Genomic DNA, 14,230 nt, shown 5'->3' with positions numbered 1-14,230 from the left:
ATCCGCGATCTCGTTCTTTCGGTCACTACCCACAGCTCGTGGCCATAGGTGAGGGTAGGGACGTAGATCGACCGGTAAATTGAGAGCTTCGCTTTTACACTCAGCTCCCTCTTCACCACGACGGACCGGTGCAGCGTCCGCATTACTGCAGCTGCAGCCCCAATCCGTCTGTCGATCTCCGGCTCCCTTCTCCCATCACTCGCGAACAAGACCCCGAGATACTTGAACTCCTCCACTTGGGGCAGGAACTCATCCCCGACCCGGAGTGGGCACTCCACCCTTTTCCGGCTGAGAACCATGGCCTCAGATTTGGAGGTGCTGATCCTCATTCCCGCTGCTTCACACTCGGCTGCAAACCGTGCTGGGGGCCCCCACCCGATGAAGCCAACAGAACCACATCATCCGCAAAAAGCAGAGATGAGATTTTGAGGCCACCAAAGTAAAAGCCCTCCGCCTCCGGCCACTGATCACCTCTCCCACCCCCCAGGTTCCATTAACCCCCCCCCCTCCCCCTCCGGATGCAATGCCATTGTCACCTGAGCTCTCCTCTCACCACAACCCTGCTTCACCCCTATCCACACATCTATCCACAACAAAGCGAGCCCCACCCCCCACTCCAGCCCAGCCTCACATCTACTTCACAGCTGATCAGGTGAGAAATCAGCTCAAGAGGACGAAGGCAAGGAAGGCAGCAGGTCCGAATGGAATCTGCTCCAGACTGCTCAGGGACTGTGCAGACCAGCTCTGTCAGGTGGCCCTGTACATCTTCAACCTGAGCCTGAGCCTGGAGAGGGTTCCTGAACTGTGGAAGACTTCCTGTGTCGTTCCGGTGCCAAAAATCGCACACCCCAGGGAGCCCAACCACTTCAGGCCTGTTGCCTTGACTTCTCATCTGATGAAGACCATGGAAAGGGTCATCCTGCACCACCTTCAGCCACTGGTGGGCTCAGTGTTGGACCCCCTGCAGTTCGCCTACCGTTCTGGAATTGGGGTGGATGACGCTGTCATCTACCTGGTATACCGATCCCTCTCTCACTTAGAGCAGGTGGGGAGCACTGTGAGGATCATGTTTTTTGACTTCTCCAGTGCTTTCAACACCATCCAACCCGCACTACTGAGAGGGAAGCTGGAGGGAGCCGGAGTAGGCAAACAGCTGACTGCATGGACCATCGACTACCTTACCAACAGACCACAGTATGTGAGGCTCCATGACTGTGTGTCTGAGGTGGTAATCTGCAGCACGGGGGCACCACAGGGCACGGTTCTCTCACCTTTCCTGTTCAGCCTTTACACTTCAGACTTCTGTTATAATTCGGACGATTGCCATATACAGAAGTTCTCAGATGATACAGCCATCATTGGATGCGTATCAGACGGGAATGATCAGGAATACAGGGGGGTCATCAGTGACTTTGTTGGCTGGTGTGAGACCAACGTACTCCAAATCAACGCCGGCAAGACAAAGGAGATGATCATAGACTTCAGGAGGAAGTCACCCCCTACAACACCGGTGAACATCCAAGGGAAAGACATTGAGATAGTGGACTCTTATAAGTACCTGGGTGTTCACCTCAACAAGAAACTGGACTGGACTACAAATACAGACGTCCTGTATAAGAAGGGCCAGAGTCGACTCCACCTGCTGAGGAGACTGAGGTCCTTCGGAGTCTGCAAGACTCTGTTAAGGACATTCTATGACACTGTGGTAGCATCTGCCCTTTTCTATGCAGTGGCCTGCTGGGGGAGTGGATGCACGGACAGGGACAGGAGCAGGATTGACAAACTGGTGCGGAGGTCTAGCTCCGTGCTGGGATGTCCCCTGGAGTCTGTGGAGGTGGTTGGCGGGAGGAGGATGTTAGTAAAGCTGACATCCATCATGAACAACCCACATCACCCACTGCATGAGTATGTGAGTGGGCTGAGCGGCTCCTTTAGTCAGAGACTGAAACACCCTCGCTGCAGGAAGGAGCGCTTTCGCAGATCATTCATCCCAACAGCAGTTAGACTCTATAACTCCTCAATCACGATGTCATAAGTCACTGGACACTGTGAACATCCACGGTCACCACCTCATGCATAATGGACCTTCCTTGACCTTCCAAGCTATATAGTTTATGTCTTCCATATTTCCAACTATATCCATAATCACATACTGTGTATGCTACCATTGTATATAGTGTATTATCTTACTTTTTTTCATTGATTGTACTTAATTGTATTTTTGTATTTCCTTCATATACAGTGGGGCAAAAAAGTATTTAGTCAGCCACCGATTGTGCAAGTTCCCCCACTTAAAATGATGACAGAGGTCAGTAATTTGCACCAGAGGTACACTTCAACTGTGAGAGACAGAATGTGAAAAAAAAATCCATGAATCCACATGGTAGGATTTGTAAAGAATTTATTGGTAAATCAGGGTGGAAAATAAGTATTTGGTCACCTCAAACAAGGAAAATCTCTGGCTCTCACAGACCTGTAACGTCTTCTGTAAGAAGCTTTTCTGTCCCCCACTCGTTACCTGTATGAATGGCACCTGTTTGAACTCATCATCTGTATAAAAGACACCTGTCCACAGCCTCAAACAGTCAGACTCCAAACTCCGCCATGGCCAAGACCAAAGAGCTTTCGAAGGACACCAGGAAAAGTATTGTAGACCTGCACCAGACTGGGAAGAGTGAATCTACAATAGGCAAGCAGCTTGGTGTGAAAAAAATCAACTGTGGGAGCAATCATCAGAAAATGGAAGACATACAAGACCACTGATAATCTCCCTCGATCTGGGGCTCCACGCAAGATCTCATCCCGTGGGGTCAAAATGATCATGAGAACGGTGAGCAAAGATCCCAGAACCACACGGGGGGACCTGGTGAATGACCTGCAGAGAGCTGGGACCAAAGTAACAAAGGTCACCATCAGTAACACACTACAACGGCAGGGAATCAAATCCCGCAGTGCCAGACGTGTTCCGCTGCTGAAGCCAGTGCATGTCCAGGCCCGTCTGAAGTTTGCCAGAGAGCACATGGATGATACAGCAGAGGATTGGGAGAATGTCATGTGGTCAGATGAAACCAAAGTAGAACTTTTTGGTATAAACTCAACTCGTCGTGTTTGGAGGAAGAAGAATACTGAGTTGCATCCCAAGAACACCATACCTACTGTGAAGCATGGGGGTGGAAACATCATGCTATGGGGCTGTTTTTCTGCCAAGGGGACAGGACCACTGATCCGTGTTAAGGACAGAATGAATGGGGCCATGTATCGTGAGATTTGGAGCCAAAACCTCCTTCCATCAGTGAGAACTTTGAAGATGAAACGAGGCTGGGTCTTCCAACATGACAATGATCCAAAACACACCGCCCGGGCAACAAAGGAGTGGCTCCGTAAGAAGCATTTGAAAGTCCTGGAGTGGCCTAGCCAGTCTCCAGACCTCAACCCCATAGAAAATCTGTGGCGGGAGTTGAAAGTCCGTGTTGCTCGGCGACAGCCCCAAAACATCACTGCTCTCGAGAAGATCTGCATGGAGGAATGGGCCAAAATACCAGCTACTGTGTGTGCAAACCTGGTAAAGACCTATAGTAAACGTTTGACCTCTGTTATTGCCAACAAAGGTTATGTTACAAAGTATTGAGTTGTATTTTTGTTATTGACCAAATACTTATTTTCCACCCTGATTTACCAATAAATTCTTTACAAATCCTACCATGTGGATTCATGGATTTTTTTTTCACATTCTGTCTCTCACAGTTGAAGTGTACCTCTGGTGCAAATTACTGACCTCTGTCATCATTTTAGGTGGGGGAACTTGCACAATCGGTGGCTGACTAAATACTTTTTTGCCCCACTGTATCTGTACCTGAGCTGAGGTGACGCAAAAAATTTCCCCGTTGTGGGATCAATAAAGTCTTATCTTATCTTATCTTATCTTATCTTAGACTTTCCCAGGGAGGCTGAGGAGTGTGATCCCCCTGTAGTTGGAACACACCCTCCGGTCTCCCTTCTTAAAGATGGGGACCACCACCCCGGTCTGCCAGTCCAGGGGTACTGCCCCTGATCTCCACGCAACATTGTAGAGGCGTGTCAACCAGGACAGCCCCACAACGTCCAGAGCCTTCAGGAACTCGGGGCGGACCTCATCAACACCAGGAGCTCTGCCACCAAGGAGTTGTTTAACTGCCTCAGTGACCTCGCCCCCGGAAATTGGCGGGTCATTCCCCTCATCCCCAGACTCTGCTTCCTCCTCGGAAGACGTGTCAGTGGGATTAAGGAGGTCCTCGAAGTATTCCTTCCACCACCTGACAATTTTCTCAGTCGACGTCAGCAGCGCTCCGCCAGCACTATACACAGTGCAGGTAGAGCACCGCTTTCCCCTCCTGAGACGCCTGATGGTTTGGCAGAATCTCTTCGAGGCAGTCCGAAAGTCTTTTTCCATGGCATCACTTTCTGAGAATCCTCAGAAAAATGGACCTGACGAAGGAGCTGCTGATCATCTTCTACCTCTGCTCCATTGAAAGTGTGCTGATGTAACACATGGGGACACTAAAGCAATCGTGCCAGAATGTCATGCTAAAAAGAAAGATTCTTTAAAATACAAGGGGGAGCAAGCGAGTCAGCTACCACGGGCACAGAGATAAAGCAGGTCTGATCAGAAACAGTTTATTACTAGGCCAGGGAGCACAAATACAACAATTTTAAAAATACCCTTAAAATGTACGTAATAAAATGTTGTCAATCTACTAAAACGAAATAAAGCAATTCTAAAACCCGTAAAACTACCATTTTCTACATTCACTAAAAACCCCCTGCTATAATTACGCCACATGTTCATTATGGGTCTATCAGCAGGCCAGGAATTCCGGCTTTAGAGCAGAGTCCACGCCAGCCCCATCTTCGGCAGACAAGGAAGAGCCTCCCATCTTCTTGTCCTTCCACGGGCCCATCATATCCCAGCCCAGCTTGCGCTCTGCACCCGAATCCATCATGCGACCACCGCCACAGCTCCCCTTGCGTCGGTGTCCTGTAACAAACAAATAGGGGCCAGAACTAGGGATGGGTATTGATAAGATTTTAACGATTCCGATTCCATTTTCGATTCTGTTTAACGATTCGATTCCTTATCGATTCTCTTATCGATTCTTTTTTTTTTTTTAAAAGGAGAACACTAAAGTCGATTAGCTTAGAACTGTGTTTTATATCTTCTCTTTGAACAAGATAGAAATTTAGGAGTAACATGGCCTTACAAACCCAACAGTGAGATCTTAAGAGATCCACAGCCTACGGCTCTTCAATGGGGTGTCACAGGGTCCCCAGGAAAAAAAATGTATATGTAAAATAATAAAATAAATATTCTCCTGTAGCAATAACAAAGTTTAACATAAATTATTCTGTAGCAATTACACAAGAATATCCAGTAATGTCCTGCCTACAATTAAACACATTCACTTACCAAAGTGAAATCGGGGGCATCTGCTGTGGCAAATGGGTGCAAGTCTTTGACCACAAACTTAGACACTGCTCGGTGACATTCGTCTATCCTGGCCTGAAAGGAGACGCTACCGGTAGACTGCAGCGACAACTGCCAGCATCTGAGCCAGCCAGACTCTGTCTCTCTCATCATGGTTATCTAAATGCAACGCACAGTAATAGCAGGTTTTGTAATAAGGTAAATCGCGCTAACATAATATGCAATGCTAATTGATTAGTTACCTGCAGTATTAACGGGAGAGGACGTGGAAACGCTACCGCTGCTGCTGGGTTGAGCTTCGCTAGTCCGGAGCGGATCAAAAACACAACATTCGTTGAACGCAATCGCGTGTTTTTTGAGCAAATGCTTTTGCATATTCGTAGTGTTTCCTCCCTTTGATGAAATCTCTACTTTGCAAGTATTGCACGTTGCCCTGTTGTCATCCTTTCTCATAAAGTGTAACCAAACTTTTGAGCGTTTGTGCCGCTCAGGCGCCGTGTTTCCTACTGGGTAAAAGACGCTACTCAACGTGATGACGTCATTCGGGGCGACTGGAATCGATAAGGGAATCGTTTTTAAAAGTGGCAAACGATTCCAAGGAATTGAAACAGTGGGAACCGGTTCTCAACAAGAACCGGTTTTCGATACCCATCCCTAGCCAGAACAATGGTCCCAGAAGCGGCCCTGGCTCATGGCCATGGCGACCCTTTCCCAACCCAGCTGCACCCAGTAAACAACAGTAGAGACTAGTGATGGGACGTTCTGTATCGAGGCTTCGAAGCTTGTGTCGAGTAATGGAGGGGGCGTTTCCGTGATGCGCGTATCGAGGCTTGCTTCATTTATGGGAGGAGCTGAAAATGATGACGTCTGAAGCCTCGCTGCCCGGCTGTACCACGTGACTGGTTCATGAAGTGGTTCGAACTTTGCCGCGAGATATGACAGCGATATAAACCCCTCAGACTTCATTCAAAATGTGGGTGTTTGATGGAGAGTTGCGGTTAGTGAGAGTTAGAGAGAGTTTGGAGGTTTATGAGAGTGAGGAGAGAAAGTCAGGAGAGAATGGAGCCAGCTAAGAAGAGGAGGATGTCCTCCCCTGTGTGGGAACATTTTGATTTCATTCCTCCCAACAAGGTATGTAAATTTCTACAGAAGATGTATTTTCATAATACTGATGGTGCAATACAATTAATGTTAAGCTGTCTTTACTTTTGTACAAGGTGAAGTGTTTGCTCTGTGCCAGGGAGCTGGGATATGACAACAACAACACCTCATCCATGCTTAGGCACTACAGAGCTTTGCATGAGAATAAGGGGAACACCGATTGTGGAGCAAGACCAGGTGAGCCATCAAATGCCATGATAAATATAAACTAAATGATATACCAATATTATACAATATTATACAACTGTAATAAGTTACGTGTGTGATATTTATATTTGTGCTTTGTCTTTATTGTCTTTCCTCAGGAGAACAATCTCAAATAAATGAAGACCTGGTTAGCATGGTGATTGAGGACTCACAGCCATTTAGCATTGTGGAGGACAAAGGATTTAAAAGATTTGTTAAATCGTTAAATCCTAGCTATGTTCTCCCCACTAAAAAGGTCATAAAAGCAGTGAAAATGTAGTTTTTACAGAATAAAATGTGAACAGGCAGGACTGAGGCTCAAAGCCTCAGTGTGTAGCTGTCCATACCTCAATGTTACAAAAGCACAACCACTGTCCACACCCCAACCACACCTCACCTCACAGTAAATGATCATTTCCATTTTAAGCATTTCCAAATAATCATTTTCCATACTGCCAGTATAAATATACACAGTATACTGCATCACTACAATATACATGTTTTACACACTCCTTTTGATGTTGACATTTACAGGCTGTGTGCAAAAGGCCACACTCTTCAAATTCATGCCAGCTATTATTTTTACGTCCAGTAGGTGTCCTGCTAGAGCAAATGAAGCTTCAAGAAGCTTTGCGCTGGGGTGAACCAATTGGATGAAAAGCTTCAGTGCTTCATGAAGCTTCATCTGCCCATCACTAGTAGAGACCCTACAAATGAAGGCAGAGGTAAACCTCTGTACTTAAGACCAGCGCTCACCACTACTCTCTGCCAAGTCTTCAGCTTACCTACAGTTAGTTCTGGTTGTCACTGAGTATTCATCAAAACAGATTTTTTTCATGGTGAGATTAATCCTGTGCTCTCAACCTGCAGTCAACCTGCTGTCTGTCATTTCCTCTGCTGGCCATATTCACCATCATCCCGACGCTGGTCAGTACGAGACAGCTCAGTGCAAAAAGCTCTCTTTTTCACTCACCTGCCCTCCTGTCACAGCACCCACGTAACACCTAGAAACAGCACTGCCTCACCCGGACCTCTTCCCTCTCTCGTGCCTAAAAACCTCCACCTGCCAAGTAAGACAAGATCTGTTTATACTTGGTTCTCATCTGGACTCCATCAGCCTCGTTCTTAACTCTGTTTTCCTCTCGTTCTAGTTCTCCGTGACACCTTGCTGCATTACCTGTTCCAAGGCCCCGTGCACATTCCCCCTTGCCACTGAATAGGTCAGGGGTCGGCAACCTGCGGCTCCGGAGCCGCATGCGGCTCTTTAGTCCTTATACTGCGGCTCCGCGTGGTTTGGGAAAATAAATTAGAAGTATTTAGCTGAAGTGTATTTTATTTATATTAGTTCTTTTTTAACTTGTAGAAATTGGAAGATTATTTTCATATTGAAATATAAAAATAAAATTATATTCTATTATTTTTTCATCGCTCAAAATAAGCGTCACACTCGCGGAAGCCGGTGTAGCCGCCGAAACGCCGTACATTTATTGCCGTACATTTATCAAGACTTTCAACCCCAGGTAGGCCAGTTATGGATCTTCGAATCCACATTATGTCAGTGGCTATTCTCCACTGTGAACTATGTTACAAACAAACACCGCTCACGCCTCACAGAGGACAGCTTACAGTCCTGCATAAAGATGAAAGTGACCTAGCACAGCCCCGATTCGCAGACGCTGTGTATTCTGCCCTCACTGCTACAGTGGATACAGTTATGCAGATAGATAAACTCCTCAACAACTGACAGGTGTATCGTCCCTTTTATTGACGCTGCCTTCAATTATCAACAGAGTGAAAAAGCAATGCTTTCTGTAAAACAACAAAGAGGATGGATGCAGATGTTTATCCGAACATGCTGAGTCAGTCTTTTCTCAAAGTGTGCTGCATTACTAACTCTACAGCTAATAACAAACAAATCTTGGCATGAAAGAACTGTAGTGACTCTTGCTGATGCGAAGAAGAACTACACCAGCACACTCCCCGTCTGACATCTATTGGATGTCATCACCATCTTTAAGGATCAATGTCTCTATAGGTATTTCGCAGCAGGAGTACAGTCTCTGTCACTGGTCTTAAGAAGGTTTTAGATGTTGCTCCAGAAGTGACCTTTACCTCAATCTTTCTGACATGTCCGTCTTGGCTAGGAAAGGTCTCAACAACCACCCTCATGGGCCAGTGGTTTCTTTTAGCTCGACTGTCCTTTAGAAGAACTAGATCTCCCTTTTGAAGATTTTGACTCACAGATTGCCATTTTCTTCGCTCTTGGAGTGTCGGCAGGTACTGTTTTCCAACGGTGCCAGAAGACATTTGAAAGATGTTGCACTTGTCTCCATTGGCGTCCGTACAAATCTTTATTGTCAAAGTGGTGTCCATCCATCCATTCGCTTCCGCTTATCCTTTTCAGGGTCGCGGGGGGGCGCTGGAGCCTATCCCAGCTGTCATAGGACGAGAGGCGGGGTACACCCTGGACAGGTCGCCAGTCTGTCGCAGGGCCAACACACAGGGACAGACAACCATTCACACTCACATTCACTCGCACATTCACACCTAGTGGCAATTTGGATTATCCAATTAACCTATCCCCACAAGCTTCATGTCTTTGGACGGTGGGAGGAAGCCGGAGTACCCGGAGAGAACCCAAAGTGGTGTGTAGGTGGTAATCCAGTTTTCTGCGTAAGGAGGGTAGCAGGCGTAAGAAGAAAGGGGCAATCTGGATCTGACGAGACTGGTAGTAGCGGTCGAGAGTTTACAATAGCGGTTACCTCTGCTAGAAGGGTAACGAGAACCTCATGGGTCAACAGGCGAACTGGGTTGACAGTTAGCATAGAGTCCAGTATGCGCTTCACGATGCCGATCATGCGCTCCCAACTTCCTCCCATATGAGAACTATGAGGAGGGTTGAAGATCCATGTGCATTCATTCTTGGATAAAAAGTCTTGAATTTCCTGGTTGTCGCAGTGTTTTGAAGTTATTCCGAGCTCCTTGCACGCTGCCAGAAAGTTGGTCCCACAGTCGGACCTTTACTGGTCCTCGGATAGAGATGAATCGTCTCAGAGCATTGATAAAACTAGACGACTCCATCGTCTCGATGACCTCAACATGAATGGCCCTGATGCCCAAGCAGGTGAAGATGACGGCCCAGCGTTTGCTGCTAGCAAGGGCTCCTCTTGTTCTCCGAGAGCTTATTGTCCACGGTCCAAAGACGTCAACTCCGACGTAAGTAAACGGGGGGCAGACTGTCACACAATCGATGGGTAAGTCTGATATTTTTTGCATTTCTGTGTTCCACCTGAGCTCGCGGCAAATTACACAGTGGTGGATGACTGAGCTGATGCTCCGTTTCCCACCTACAATCCAGAAGCCAGCCGATCTCATGGCTCCCTCTGTGAAATGGCGCCCCTGGTGCTGCACCTGTTGGTGGTAGTGTCGGATTAGTAGAATAGTTAAATAGTGGTTGCCTGGAATGATAATGGGGTGTGCTTCGTCACTTTCCATGCTGGCTTGTGAAAGGCGACCACCAACCCTGAGACAGTCTGCATTGTCTTTAAATCTGGTCCTTTGAGCCATGTGCTTGATGAGAGTGCACTAGCTGGGATTGATCTTGAAGCTATGTCGGCCGGGTTAAGCTCTGTTGGAACGTAGTTCCACTGCTCTGGGTTGGACGATTTTCGAATCCTCTGGACGCGATTGCATACGTAGACGTAGAATCGTCTGGATTCATTCTGTATGTATCCAAGTACCACTCTGCTGTCTGTGAAAAATCTTGTAGAATGGAAGGGAACATCAATTTCCTCTGTGATAATGTCAGCAATCTCGACAGCAAGAACAGCTGCACATAGCTCGAGCCTGGGGATTGTTATTTCTTGCTGCGGTGCGAGTTTTACTTTGCCAAACATGAATCCCAATGAGTGCTACGGCTCCCCCGAAGCTATAGAGAACGCACCGCTCGACAGATTGGACTGTTTCCCCAAAATCTCATACAAAGATCCACAACTGTTGAGAGAACTACAGGACCTGCTCCTAGAGATAGATGCTGCAAAGAGTGAAAGTTACATTCCAGGTCTACTCTACCTCGATACAGCGAGAGGCATTAATCCAGTGGTGGAAAAACTCCCCTATGCTATGCAAGAAAAATGGATGAACTGTGGTTCTAAATACAAAGAGGACCATCGTGTGTCATTTCCACCATTCTCTGCATTTGTGGCCTTCATCGGTAGAGAAGCAAAAATGCGCAATGACCCCAGCTTTAGGCAGTCTGTGCCGCCGCTTCCTGCCCTTTCAAAGACGAATAAACTTTACGAAAAACACGCTAAAAGAGAACCTATCTCAGTCAACAGAACCAAAGTTGTCAGTACGGAGCCAAAATCAACTCCTACAAACATTGAGGACCCAAACCGGCTCTTCAGGTTGTTTTGTTGCTTTAATTAATTTATTATTAACAATAATATAAAATTATGCACAAAAGGAATTACTAATGTAAAAAAAAGTGATTTTATTTAAATATGTTTATATATAAATATATGCGGTGGCTCCTAGAGACAAAGCACATACAAACTCCAAAACACATTTCTAGCATGAACTAAACTTCCAAAACAGAGCTACCTAGATCACTTAAATTACACAATTGAAAGCATGAAAGCATATGTGTATTGTTTGTGTATTTATACACAAGCACTCATATATGTTCAAATAATTAAAAAATACATTCATTTATCTATTACTCCCACACACCAAATCCGGTGTTCCAGATCTACTGGCGTTTAGATCAACTGGCGTTGGTCGAACAGATGTGTGGCAGTCTTGCGTTTCAGGAGCTGCTACCGACAAACCAGCAAAAAAACGCCAAATGTGTCATCTGTGACACTTGTGAGGTTGTCTCAAACACACTCCGTCAGTCTTGATGCTGTTGAACAACAAAATGTTTAAAAATGTGGCGAGTTTACCTGGTGATATCCTCATGCGCGACGCGATCGCGAAAACAGCAAACAAGTAACACCACGCCGATGTTGTTCACGGGACAGCAAGAGTAAACGATCGGGAGACTCTTGTCGTCGTTATCGTTCCCCTCGCACGGTTTATTTCTCCGGTTTCAGCGTTTTTGCTTCACAACTAAAGCGAGCTGTTTACTTTGTGCACTAACATGGACTCGAGTCAACCACTCTGGCCAAGTGCCACAGCCTACAGCCAGATCAACTTGTGACACACATCTGCACCACGTTTGAATTCGTTTCATGGACAACACATTTGTACCTTTCAACTGTGTCTGTTTGTGCTCTCTTTCTCTCTCTCTCCCTCCCGCTCTGTTCCTGTGCTACTGCCAGTGTAACTACCGCCCCTCCCCCCTCTTCCCACCACAAAACACAAGGCTCGCGTGTGAAGTGAAAAAAGTGTGTGAGAGAGAGAGGGTGAGAGAAAGAAAGAAAAATAAAAAAAACGGCTCGCGTCGTTCACGTCAAAGATCCGGCTCTAGCCGTTTGTTCCTGACTGACACATCACCACTGTACCAGCTTTTCAGCTCACAGCCCGACACAACAGCAGAGAGAGCACAGACTTTAAGGCGGCGACGCGTGATTGCGGGTGCCGCTCAGGTGCGTCCGCCTCCCCTGCAGCGGCGCTGCAGACCACGCCCTGCCACACACAGGTAAAATACATATTTAAGCAGAATTTTGTAAATATTTATTTTTCTTTCTTTTTTTTTTTAGCAGCATAGAGCTTTTTTTCCCAGTTATTTTTTAAAAGTCAGGTCAAGGCTCCAAAAGCTCAAAGGCGATATAAGGGTGGCGGCTCACAACAGTTTTAGTTCAGCTGCACTCAAAAAACAGATTCAGGTCCTCCTTTCAAAGAACACATGCAAATTATGTTAGTTGTTCACAAATGCAATTAAAAAATACCAAATTAATTTGATTTTCTTTGTGTAAACCTAAAATTATTCAAAACCAGCAGAGGCTGATTCTGAACACAAAATGAATGAGTTTGTTGGGGCACTGGGGGGTAGGAGGAGTACATTTTTGCACTTAAGTATTTGTAAACTCAAAGAAATCAATTCAAGCCCCTCTTTAAGCTTAAACATTATTTTTAATCTCATTCAACGCAAATGTAGCACTCCAGCGTTACTGCAATTATTATTCGTGTGGTGAACCTAAATTATTTTCTCTCAAAGCAGTCTTTGTCACAAGAACACAAAGTTTGCGCTCTTTCAGGATCACCTAAATGAATGCAGCTGCTCTTGGCCTCTCTGTACTTTTTGGATAAAACTACACCTTCAGGTAAGGTAACATATTATTTTTCCATATATCCAATTGTGTATTTCTTTATCAGCTAAATCTATAATGCTATTTATCATAGAAGCTTGTAACAGTTGTTTTTTGAACTTTTGGTGGTGCTACCATTCTCTTCTCTGCTTGAATACTATTTTTTTTTTGACAATATAGCCAGGTCTTTTCAAAAGTGCCTTGTTTTAGAGGAGAAATTGTGTAGCTGCCAACTTTTAAGTCGGAGCGTGTGCTAGCTTATTAGCAGCTAGCCATTGTGCTCAATGAAAGATGATGTCCTATAGCTAACTTCTTTCTTACTGTTTTCTTTTTATAATCTAAAAATATGGTATTCTGTGTTTATTATTATATGCCATTTTCTAGTAGAAAGTATCGTTTTGAGGTGTCTTTAAAAGCACTACATAGTTTACTGAGGGTGCTACCAAAAGCGAACCATGTGGCCGGAAGAGTAACTGCAGGCAGCACAATGCGCACTCCCATGACGTTCAAACCTATTTATTATTATAAAAGATTTCGGCTACGTCCACACTTACACAGGTATTTTTGAAAACGGAGATTTTCCGTTTTCGTTTTAAAAAATAATCCCGTCCACAGGTAAACGCAAAAATGAAGGAAAACGCTGCTAGGAACATGCCAAAGCAACAGGTGGCGATATATTCCTAAACTCAGCTAAAAACAGTTTAGGTCTTGACAAACTTCACTGATGGTTCAAATGTTTAGCAACTTTCAGTGTGTTGATTCAGCAGTCTGTATTTAAACTTCTAGTTTATTATATTTGTGTATGTTTTATTTCCAGGTGAATGCAGAGTTCCTGCAGATCACTACAAAACCCCTGCAGGCGAAGTTCTTGGCTCAGCTGGACAACTTAACAGACAAGCTGATGCAAAATTTTCAGGGGAGCAAAGGAGCAAAGGGCCAAAAGATCAAGGATATCATGGCGATCAGTAGTTTGGTCGGTACTAATGATAAACCCATCAATTAAATGCAATCAATCAATTCCATTTTTTTCACCCTTTTTTTTTCCACCCTTGCATTAGTATGATGACATCGACATAAAGAGGGAGCATACTCTTAAAAGCCTGGTGATCTACTTTAATGAAGATCCAGACCTACTGTTCAAGGAGTATCTGGTACGCTTATCACACCTTCT

At 45.5% G+C, this 14,230-nt stretch overlaps 1 long non-coding RNA gene across 1 annotated transcript in view; it reads left to right on the top strand.

Annotated features, from left to right (window-relative positions):
- The first annotated feature begins 6,712 nt into the window (after window positions 1-6,712).
- Window positions 6,713-14,230, top strand: part of LOC146646011 (uncharacterized) — a 238,836-nt gene continuing 231,318 nt past the window's right edge. Inside the window, exon 1 of the long non-coding RNA XR_014908726.1 lies at window positions 6,713-6,799. This is a non-coding gene — a long non-coding RNA (uncharacterized LOC146646011). The remainder of the gene's footprint in view (window positions 6,800-14,230) is intronic.

This window comes from Rhamphochromis longiceps, linkage group LG19, assembly GCF_057381845.1.
Source record: "Rhamphochromis longiceps isolate RC_006_pf linkage group LG19, R_longiceps_female_GT1.1, whole genome shotgun sequence".
In the NCBI taxonomy this organism is placed as follows: Eukaryota; Metazoa; Chordata; class Actinopteri; order Cichliformes; family Cichlidae; genus Rhamphochromis; species Rhamphochromis longiceps.
Note: the sequence above shows the minus strand (reverse complement) of the source record. Positions and strands in the feature narration are given on the sequence as shown.